Raw genomic sequence first — 9,937 nt, 5'->3', positions numbered from 1 at the left:
GAATAGGCCAACCCTACCCCAATTTTTTGGACAATTTTTTCGAATTTTGAGCTTTAGTTTCAGATTTTCGAACATAGCGCCCTTCGATACCTAGCGCAAAAGAAGCGCCTGTTTCTCCTCTTCAAGACCTATATAGTCATACCCCGTGACACCCCTCATTATTTTTCTCTAGAAGTCCTAGAATAGGCCGACCCCCCTAATTTTTTGACATTTTTTTCAAATTTTGAGCCCTAGTTTCAGATTTTTGAACATAGCGCCCTTCGATACCTAGCGCAAAAGAAGCGCCTGTTTCTCTTCTACAAGACCTATATAGTCATACCCCGTGACACCCCTCATTATTTTTTTCTAGAACTCCAGGAATAGGCTGACCCTACCCCCATTTTTTTGACATTTTTTTCAAATTTTGAGCCCTAGTTTCAGATTTTTGAACATAGCGCCCTTCGATACCTAGCGCAAAAGAAGCGCCTGTTTCTCCTCTACAAGACCTATATAGTCATATCCCGTGACACCCCCCATTATTTTTCTCTAGAACTCCTGGGATAGGCCAACCCTACCCCCATTTTTTGGACAATTTATTCGAATTTTGAGCTTTAGTTTCAGATTTTTGAACATAGCGCCCTTCGATACCTAGCGCAAAAAAAGCGCCTGTTTCTCCTCTACAAGACCTATATAGTCATATCCTGTGACACCCCCCATTATTTTTCTCTAGAACTCCTGGAATAGGCCAACCCTACCCCCAGTTTTTGGACAATTTTTTTCAAATTTTGAGCCCTAGTTTCAGATTTTTGAACATAGCGCCCTTCGATACCTAGCGCAAAAGAAGCGCCTTTTTCTCCTCTACAAGACCTATATAGTCATTCCCCGTGACACCCCTCATTATTTTTCTCTAGAAGCCCTGGAATAGGCCGACCCCCCTATTTTTTTGACATTTTTTTTCAAATTTTGAGCTCTAGTTTCAGATTTTTGAACATAGCGCCCTTCGATACCTAGCGCAAAAGAAGCGCCTGTTTCTCCTCTACAAGACCTATATAGTCATACCCCGTGACACCCCTCATTATTTTTTTCTAGAACTCCAGGAATAGGCTGACCCTACCCCCATTTTTTTGACATTCTTTTCAAATTTTGAGCCCTAGTTTCAGATTTTTGAACATAGCGCCCTTCGATACCTAGCGCAAAAGAAGCGCCTGTTTCTCCTCTACAAGACCTATATAGTCATTCCCCGTGACACCCCTCATTATTTTTCTCTAGAAGTCCTAGAATAGGCCGACACCCCTTATTTTTTGACATTTTTTTCAAATTTTGAGCCCTAGTTTCAGATTTTTGAACATAGCACCCTTCGATACCTAGCGCAAAAGAAGCGCCTGTTTCTCCTCTACAAGACCTATATAGTCATTCCCCGTGACACCCCTCATTATTTTTCTCTAGAAGCCCTGGAATAGGCCGACCCCCCTATTTTTTTGACATTTTTTTTCAAATTTTGAGCTCTAGTTTCAGATTTTTGAACATAGCGCCCTGTGATACCTAGCGCAAAAGAAGCGCCTGTTTCTCCTCTATAAGACCTATATAGTCATACCCCGTGACACCCCTCATTATTTTTTTCTAGAACTCCAGGAATAGGCTGACCCTACCCCCATTTTTTTGACATTTTTTTTCAAATTTTGAGCCCTAGTTTCAGATTTTTGAACATAGCGCCCTTCGATACCTAGCGCAAAAGAAGCACCTGTTTCTCCTCTACAAGACCTATATAATCATACCCCGTGACACCCCTCATTATTTTTTTCTAGAACTCCAGGAATAGGCTGACCCTACCCCCATTTTTTTGACATTTTTTTCAAATTTTGAGCTCTAGTTTCAGATTTTTGAACATAGCGCCCTTCGATACCTAGCGCAAAAGAAGCACCTGTTTCTCCTCTACAAGACCTATATAATCATACCCCGTGACACCCCTCATTATTTTTTTCTAGAACTCCAGGAATAGGCTGACCCTACCCCCATTTTTTTGACATTTTTTTCAAATTTTGAGCCCTAGTTTCAGATTTTTGAACATAGCGCCCTTCGATACCTAGCGCAAAAGAAGCGCCTGTTTCTCCTCTACAAGACCTATATAATCATACCCCGTGACACCCCTCATTATTTTTTTCTAGAACTCCAGGAATAGGCTGACCCTACCCCCATTTTTTTGACATTTTTTTCAAATTTTGAGCCCTAGTTTCAGATTTTTGAACATAGCGCCCTTCGATACCTAGCGCAAAAGAAGCGCCTGTTTCTCCTCTACAAGACCTATATAGTCATTCCCCGTGACACACCTCATTATTTTTCTCTAGAAGTCCTAGAATAGGCCGACACCCCTAATTTTTTGACATTTTTTTCAAATTTTGAGCCCTAGTTTCAGATTTTTGAACATAGCGCCCTTCGATACCTAGCGCAAAAGAAGCGCCTGTTTCTCCTCTACAAGACCTATATAGTCATATCCCGTGACACCGCCGATTATTTTTCTCTAGAACTCCTGGAATAGGCCAACCCTACCCCAATTTTTTGGACAATTTTTTCGAATTTTGAGCTTTAGTTTCAGATTTTCGAACATAGCGCCCTTCGATACCTAGCGCAAAAGAAGCGCCTGTTTCTCCTCTTCAAGACCTATATAGTCATACCCCGTGACACCCCTCATTATTTTTCTCTAGAAGTCCTGGAATAGGCCGAGCCCCCTAATTTTTTGACATTTTTTTCAAATTTTGAGCCCTAGTTTCAGATTTTTGAACATAGCGCCCTTCGATACCTAGCGCAAAAGAAGCGCCTGTTTCTCCTCTACAAGACCTATATAGTCATTCCCCGTGACACCCCTCATTATTTTTCTCTAGAAGCCCAGGAATAGGCCGACCCCCTTATTTTTTTGACATTTTTTTCAAATTTTGAGCTCTAGTTTCAGATTTTTGAACATAGCGCCCTTCGATACCTAGCGCAAAAGAAGCGCCTGTTTCTCTTCTACAAGACCTATATAGTCATACCCCGTGACACCCCTCATTATTTTTTTCTAGAACTCCAGGAATAGGCTGACCCTACCCCCATTTTTTTGACATTTTTTTCAAATTTTGAGCCCTAGTTTCAGATTTTTGAACATAGCGCCCTTCGATACCTAGCGCAAAAGAAGCGCCTGTTTCTCCTCTACAAGACCTATATAGTCATATCCCGTGACACCCCCCATTATTTTTCTCTAGAACTCCTGGGATAGGCCAACCCTACCCCCATTTTTTGGACAATTTATTCGAATTTTGAGCTTTAGTTTCAGATTTTTGAACATAGCGCCCTTCGATACCTAGCGCAAAAAAAGCGCCTGTTTCTCCTCTACAAGACCTATATAGTCATATCCTGTGACACCCCCCATTATTTTTCTCTAGAACTCCTGGAATAGGCCAACCCTACCCCCAGTTTTTGGACAATTTTTTCAAATTTTGAGCCCTAGTTTCAGATTTTTGAACATAGCGCCCTTCGATACCTAGCGCAAAAGAAGCGCCTTTTTCTCCTCTACAAGACCTATATAGTCATTCCCCGTGACACCCCTCATTATTTTTCTCTAGAAGCCCTGGAATAGGCCGACCCCCCTATTTTTTTGACATTTTTTTTCAAATTTTGAGCTCTAGTTTCAGATTTTTGAACATAGCGCCCTTCGATACCTAGCGCAAAAGAAGCGCCTGTTTCTGCTCTACAAGACCTATATAGTCATACCCCGTGACACCCCTCATTATTTTTTTCTAGAACTCCAGGAATAGGCTGACCCTACCCCCATTTTTTTGACATTCTTTTCAAATTTTGAGCCCTAGTTTCAGATTTTTGAACATAGCGCCCTTCGATACCTAGCGCAAAAGAAGCGCCTGTTTCTCCTCTACAAGACCTATATAGTCATTCCCCGTGACACCCCTCATTATTTTTCTCTAGAAGTCCTAGAATAGGCCGACACCCCTAATTTTTTGACATTTTTTTCAAATTTTGAGCCCTAGTTTCAGATTTTTGAACATAGCACCCTTCGATACCTAGCGCAAAAGAAGCGCCTGTTTCTCCTCTACAAGACCTATATAGTCATTCCCCGTGACACCCCTCATTATTTTTCTCTAGAAGCCCTGGAATAGGCCGACCCCCCTATTTTTTTGACATTTTTTTTCAAATTTTGAGCTCTAGTTTCAGATTTTTGAACATAGCGCCCTTTGATACCTAGCGCAAAAGAAGCGCCTGTTTCTCCTCTATAAGACCTATATAGTCATACCCCGTGACACCCCTCATTATTTTTTTCTAGAACTCCAGGAATAGGCTGACCCTACCCCCATTTTTTGACATTTTTTTTCAAATTTTGAGCCCTAGTTTCAGATTTTTGAACATAGCGCCCTTCGATACCTAGCGCAAAAGAAGCACCTGTTTCTCCTCTACAAGACCTATATAATCATACCCCGTGACACCCCTCATTATTTTTTTCTAGAACTCCAGGAATAGGCTGACCCTACCCCCATTTTTTTGACATTTTTTTCAAATTTTGAGCCCTAGCTTCAGATTTTTGAACATAGCGCCCTTCGATACCTAGTGCAAAAGAAGCGCCTGTTTCTCCTCTACAAGACCTATATAGTCATTCCCCGTGACACACCTCATTATTTTTCTCTAGAAGTCCTAGAATAGGCCGACACCCCTAATTTTTTGACATTTTTTTCAAATTTTGAGCCCTAGTTTCAGATTTTTGAACATAGCGCCCTTCGATACCTAGCGCAAAAGAAGCGCCTGTTTCTCCTCTTTAAGACCTATATAGTCATATCCCGTGACACCGCCGATTATTTTTCTCTAGAACTCCTGGAATAGGCCAACCCTACCCCCATTTTTTGGACATTTTTTTCAAATTTTGAGCCCTAGTTTCAGATTTTTGAACATAGCGCCCTTCGATACCTAGCGCAAAAGAAGCGCCTGTTTCTCCTCTACAAGACCTATATAGTCATACCCCGTGACACCCCTCATTATTTTTTTCTGAAACTCCAGGAATAGGCTGACCCTACCCCCATTTTTTTGACATTTTTTTCAAATTTTGAGCCCTAGTTTCAGATTTTTGAACATAGCGCCCTTCGATACCTAGCGCAAAAGAAGCGCCTGTTTCTCCTCTACAAGACCTATATAGTCATTCCCCGTGACACCCCTCATTATTTTTCTCTAGAAGTCCAGGAATAGGCCGACCCCCTTATTTTTTTGACATTTTTTTCAAATTTTGAGCTCTAGTTTCAGATTTTTGAACATAGCGCCCTTCGATACCTAGCGCAAAAGAAGCGCCTGTTTCTCTTCTACAAGACCTATATAGTCATACCCCGTGACACCCCTCATTATTTTTTTCTAGAACTCCAGGAATAGGCTGACCCTACCCCCATTTTTTTGACATTTTTTTCAAATTTTGAGCCCTAGTTTCAGATTTTTGAACATAGCGCCCTTCGATACCTAGCGCAAAAGAAGCGCCTGTTTCTCCTCTACAAGACCTATATAGTCATATCCCGTGACACCCCCCATTATTTTTCTCTAGAACTCCTGGGATAGGCCAACCCTACCCCCATTTTTTGGACAATTTATTCGAATTTTGAGCTTTAGTTTCAGATTTTTGAACAAAGCGCCCTTCGATACCTAGCGCAAAAAAGCGCCTGTTTCTCCTCTACAAGACCTATATAGTCATATCCTGTGACACCCCCCATTATTTTTCTCTAGAACTCCTGGAATAGGCCAACCCTACCCCCAGTTTTTGGACAATTTTTTCAAATTTTGAGCCCTAGTTTCAGATTTTTGAACATAGCGCCCTTCGATACCTAGCGCAAAAGAAGCGCCTTTTTCTCCTCTACAAGACCTATATAGTCATACCCCGTGACACCCCTCATTATTTTTTTCTAGAACTCCAGGAATAGGCTGACCCTACCCCCATTTTTTTGACATTTTTTTCAAATTTTGAGCCCTAGTTTCAGATTTTTGAACATAGCGCCCTTCGATACCTAGCGCAAAAGAAGCGCCTGTTTCTCCTCTACAAGACCTATATAGTCATATCCCGTGACACCCCTCATTATTTTTTTCTAGAACTCCAGGAATAGGCTGACCCTACCCCCATTTTTTTGACATTTTTTTCAAATTTTGAGCCCTAGTTTCAGATTTTTGAACATAGCGCCCTTCGATACCTAGCGCAAAAGAAGCGCCTGTTTCTCCTCTACAAGACCTATATAGTCATATCCCGTGACACCCCCCATTATTTTTCTCTAGAACTCCTGGGATAGGCCAACCCTACCCCCATTTTTTGGACAATTTATTCGAATTTTGAGCTTTAGTTTCAGATTTTTGAACATAGCGCCCTTCGATACCTAGCGCAAAAAAGCGCCTGTTTCTCCTCTACAAGACCTATATAGTCATATCCTGTGACACCCCCCATTATTTTTCTCTAGAACTCCTGGAATAGGCCAACCCTACCCCCAGTTTTTGGACAATTTTTTCAAATTTTGAGCCCTAGTTTCAGATTTTTGAACATAGCGCCCTTCGATACCTAGCGCAAAAGAAGCGCCTTTTTCTCCTCTACAAGACCTATATAGTCATTCCCCGTGACACCCCTCATTATTTTTCTCTAGAAGCCCTGGAATAGGCCGACCCCCCTATTTTTTTGACATTTTTTTTCAAATTTTGAGCTCTAGTTTCAGATTTTTGAACATAGCGCCCTTCGATACCTAGCGCAAAAGAAGCGCCTGTTTCTCCTCTACAAGACCTATATAGTCATACCCCGTGACACCCCTCATTATTTTTTTCTAGAACTCCAGGAATAGGCTGACCCTACCCCCATTTTTTTGACATTCTTTTCAAATTTTGAGCCCTAGTTTCAGATTTTTGAACATAGCGCCCTTCGATACCTAGCGCAAAAGAAGCGCCTGTTTCTCCTCTACAAGACCTATATAGTCATTCCCCGTGACACCCCTCATTATTTTTCTCTAGAAGTCCTAGAATAGGCCGACACCCCTAATTTTTTGACATTTTTTTCAAATTTTGAGCCCTAGTTTCAGATTTTTGAACATAGCACCCTTCGATACCTAGCGCAAAAGAAGCGCCTGTTTCTCCTCTACAAGACCTATATAGTCATTCCCCGTGACACCCCTCATTATTTTTCTCTAGAAGCCCTGGAATAGGCCGACCCCCCTATTTTTTTGACATTTTTTTTCAAATTTTGAGCTCTAGTTTCAGATTTTTGAACATAGCGCCCTTTGATACCTAGCGCAAAAGAAGCGCCTGTTTCTCCTCTATAAGACCTATATAGTCATACCCCGTGACACCCCTCATTATTTTTTTCTAGAACTCCAGGAATAGGCTGACCCTACCCCCATTTTTTGACATTTTTTTTCAAATTTTGAGCCCTAGTTTCAGATTTTTGAACATAGCGCCCTTCGATACCTAGCGCAAAAGAAGCACCTGTTTCTCCTCTACAAGACCTATATAATCATACCCCGTGACACCCCTCATTATTTTTTTCTAGAACTCCAGGAATAGGCTGACCCTACCCCCATTTTTTTGACATTTTTTTCAAATTTTGAGCCCTAGTTTCAGATTTTTGAACATAGCGCCCTTCGATACCTAGTGCAAAAGAAGCGCCTGTTTCTCCTCTACAAGACCTATATAGTCATTCCCCGTGACACACCTCATTATTTTTCTCTAGAAGTCCTAGAATAGGCCGACACCCCTAATTTTTTGACATTTTTTTCAAATTTTGAGCCCTAGTTTCAGATTTTTGAACATAGCGCCCTTCGATACCTAGCGCAAAAGAAGCGCCTGTTTCTCCTCTTTAAGACCTATATAGTCATATCCCGTGACACCGCCGATTATTTTTCTCTAGAACTCCTGGAATAGGCCAACCCTACCCCCATTTTTTGGACAATTTATTCGAATTTTGAGCTTTAGTTTCAGATTTTTGAACATAGCGCCCTTCGATACCTAGCGCAAAAAAAGCGCCTGTTTCTCCTCTACAAGACCTATATAGTCATTCCCCGTGACACCCCTCATTATTTTTCTCTAGAAGCCCTGGAATAGGCCGACACCCCTAATTTTTTGACATTTTTTTCAAATTTTGAGCCCTAGTTTCAGATTTTTCAACATAGCACCCTTCGATACCTAGCGCAAAAGAAGTGCATGTTTCTCCTCTACAAGACCTATATAGTCATTCCCCGTGACACCCCTCATTATTTTTTCTCTAGAAGCCCTGGAATAGGCCGACCCCCCTATTTTTTTTGACATTTTTTTCAAATTTTGAGCTCTAGTTTCAGATTTTTGAACATAGCGCCCTTCGATACCTAGCGCAAAAGAAGTGCATGTTTCTCTTCTACAAGACCTATATAGTCATACCCCGTGACACCTCTCATTATTTTTTTCTAGAACTCCAGGAATAGGCTGACCCTACCCCCATTTTTTTGACATTTTTTTCAAATTTTGAGCCCTAGTTTCAGATTTTTGAACATAGCACCCTTCGATACCTAGCGCAAAAGAAGCGCCTGTTTCTCTTCTACAAGACCTATATAGTCATATCCCGTGACACCCCCCATTATTTTTCTCTAGAACTCCTGGAATAGGCCAACCCTACCACTATTTTTTGGACAATTTGTTCGAATTTTGAGCTTTAGTTTCAGATTTTTGAACATAGCGCCCTTCGATACCTAGCGCAAAAGTAGCGCCTGTTTCTCCTCTACAAGACCGATATAGTCATATCCCGTGACACCCCCCATTATTTTTCTCTAGAACTCCTGGAATAGGCCAACCCTACCCCCATTTTTTGGACATTTTTTTCGAATTTTGAGCTTTAGTTTCAGATTTTTGAACATAGCGCCCTTCGATACCTAGCGCAAAAGAAGCGCCTGTTTCTCCTCTTCAAGACCTATATAGTCATACCCCGTGACACCCCTCATTATTTTTCTCTAGAACTCCTAGAATAGGCCGACACCCCTAATTTTTTGACATTTTTTTCAAATTTTGAGCCCTAGTTTCAGATTTTTGAACATAGCGCCCTTCGATACCTAGCGCAAAAGAAGCGCCTGTTTCTCCTCTACAAGACCTATATAGTCATTCCCCGTGACACCCCTCATTATTTTTCTCTAGAAGCCCTGGAATAGGCCAACCCCCCTTATTTTTTGACATTTTTTTCAAATTTTGAGCTCTAGTTTCAGATTTTTGAACATAGCGCCCTTCGATACCTAGCGCAAAAGAATCGCCTGTTTCTCCTCTACAATACCTATACAGTCATACCCCGTGACACCCCTCATTATTTTTCTCTAGAACTCCAGGAATAGGCTGACCCTACCCTCATTTTTTTTTTCATTTTTTTCAAATTTTGAGCCCTAGTTTCAGATTTTTGAACATAGCGCCCTTCGATACCTAGCGCAAAAGAAGTGCCTGTTTCTCCTCTTCAAGACCTATATAGTCATACCCCGTGACACCCCTCATTATTTTTCTCTAGAAGTCCTAGAATAGGCCGACCTCCCTAATTTTTTGACATTTTTTTCAAATTTTGAGCCCTAGTTTCAGATTTTTGAACATAGCGCCCTTCGATACCTAGCGCAAAAGAAGCGCCTGTTTCTCCTCTACAAGACCTATATAGTCATTCCCCATTAACTGATTTTCTGCCTTTTTGAATACTTTTTTGTTTAACGGCCGTTGTTGTCTTATTCTGTTTTTTGGTTTCTCGATATATCGCCTTATTGTTCGCTGGCTTATTGTTCGCTAGCTATTGTTCGCTAGCTTCTGCCTGGTTAGAAAAAATGAAAAAAAATGTCAGTTTGACATTTACTTTATACAATTCAAATAAGTTTTGAAGCCTATGGTTCACAGCGAGACACTGACTCTCCATCAGAGACCAAAATGACCAACTGATAATGCTTTAATACTGTTTTATAGTAATCTCAGATATGACGCA

This window comes from Mytilus trossulus, chromosome 11, assembly GCF_036588685.1.
Source record: "Mytilus trossulus isolate FHL-02 chromosome 11, PNRI_Mtr1.1.1.hap1, whole genome shotgun sequence".
Lineage (NCBI taxonomy): Eukaryota > Metazoa > Mollusca > Bivalvia > Mytilida > Mytilidae > Mytilus > Mytilus trossulus.
Note: the sequence above shows the minus strand (reverse complement) of the source record.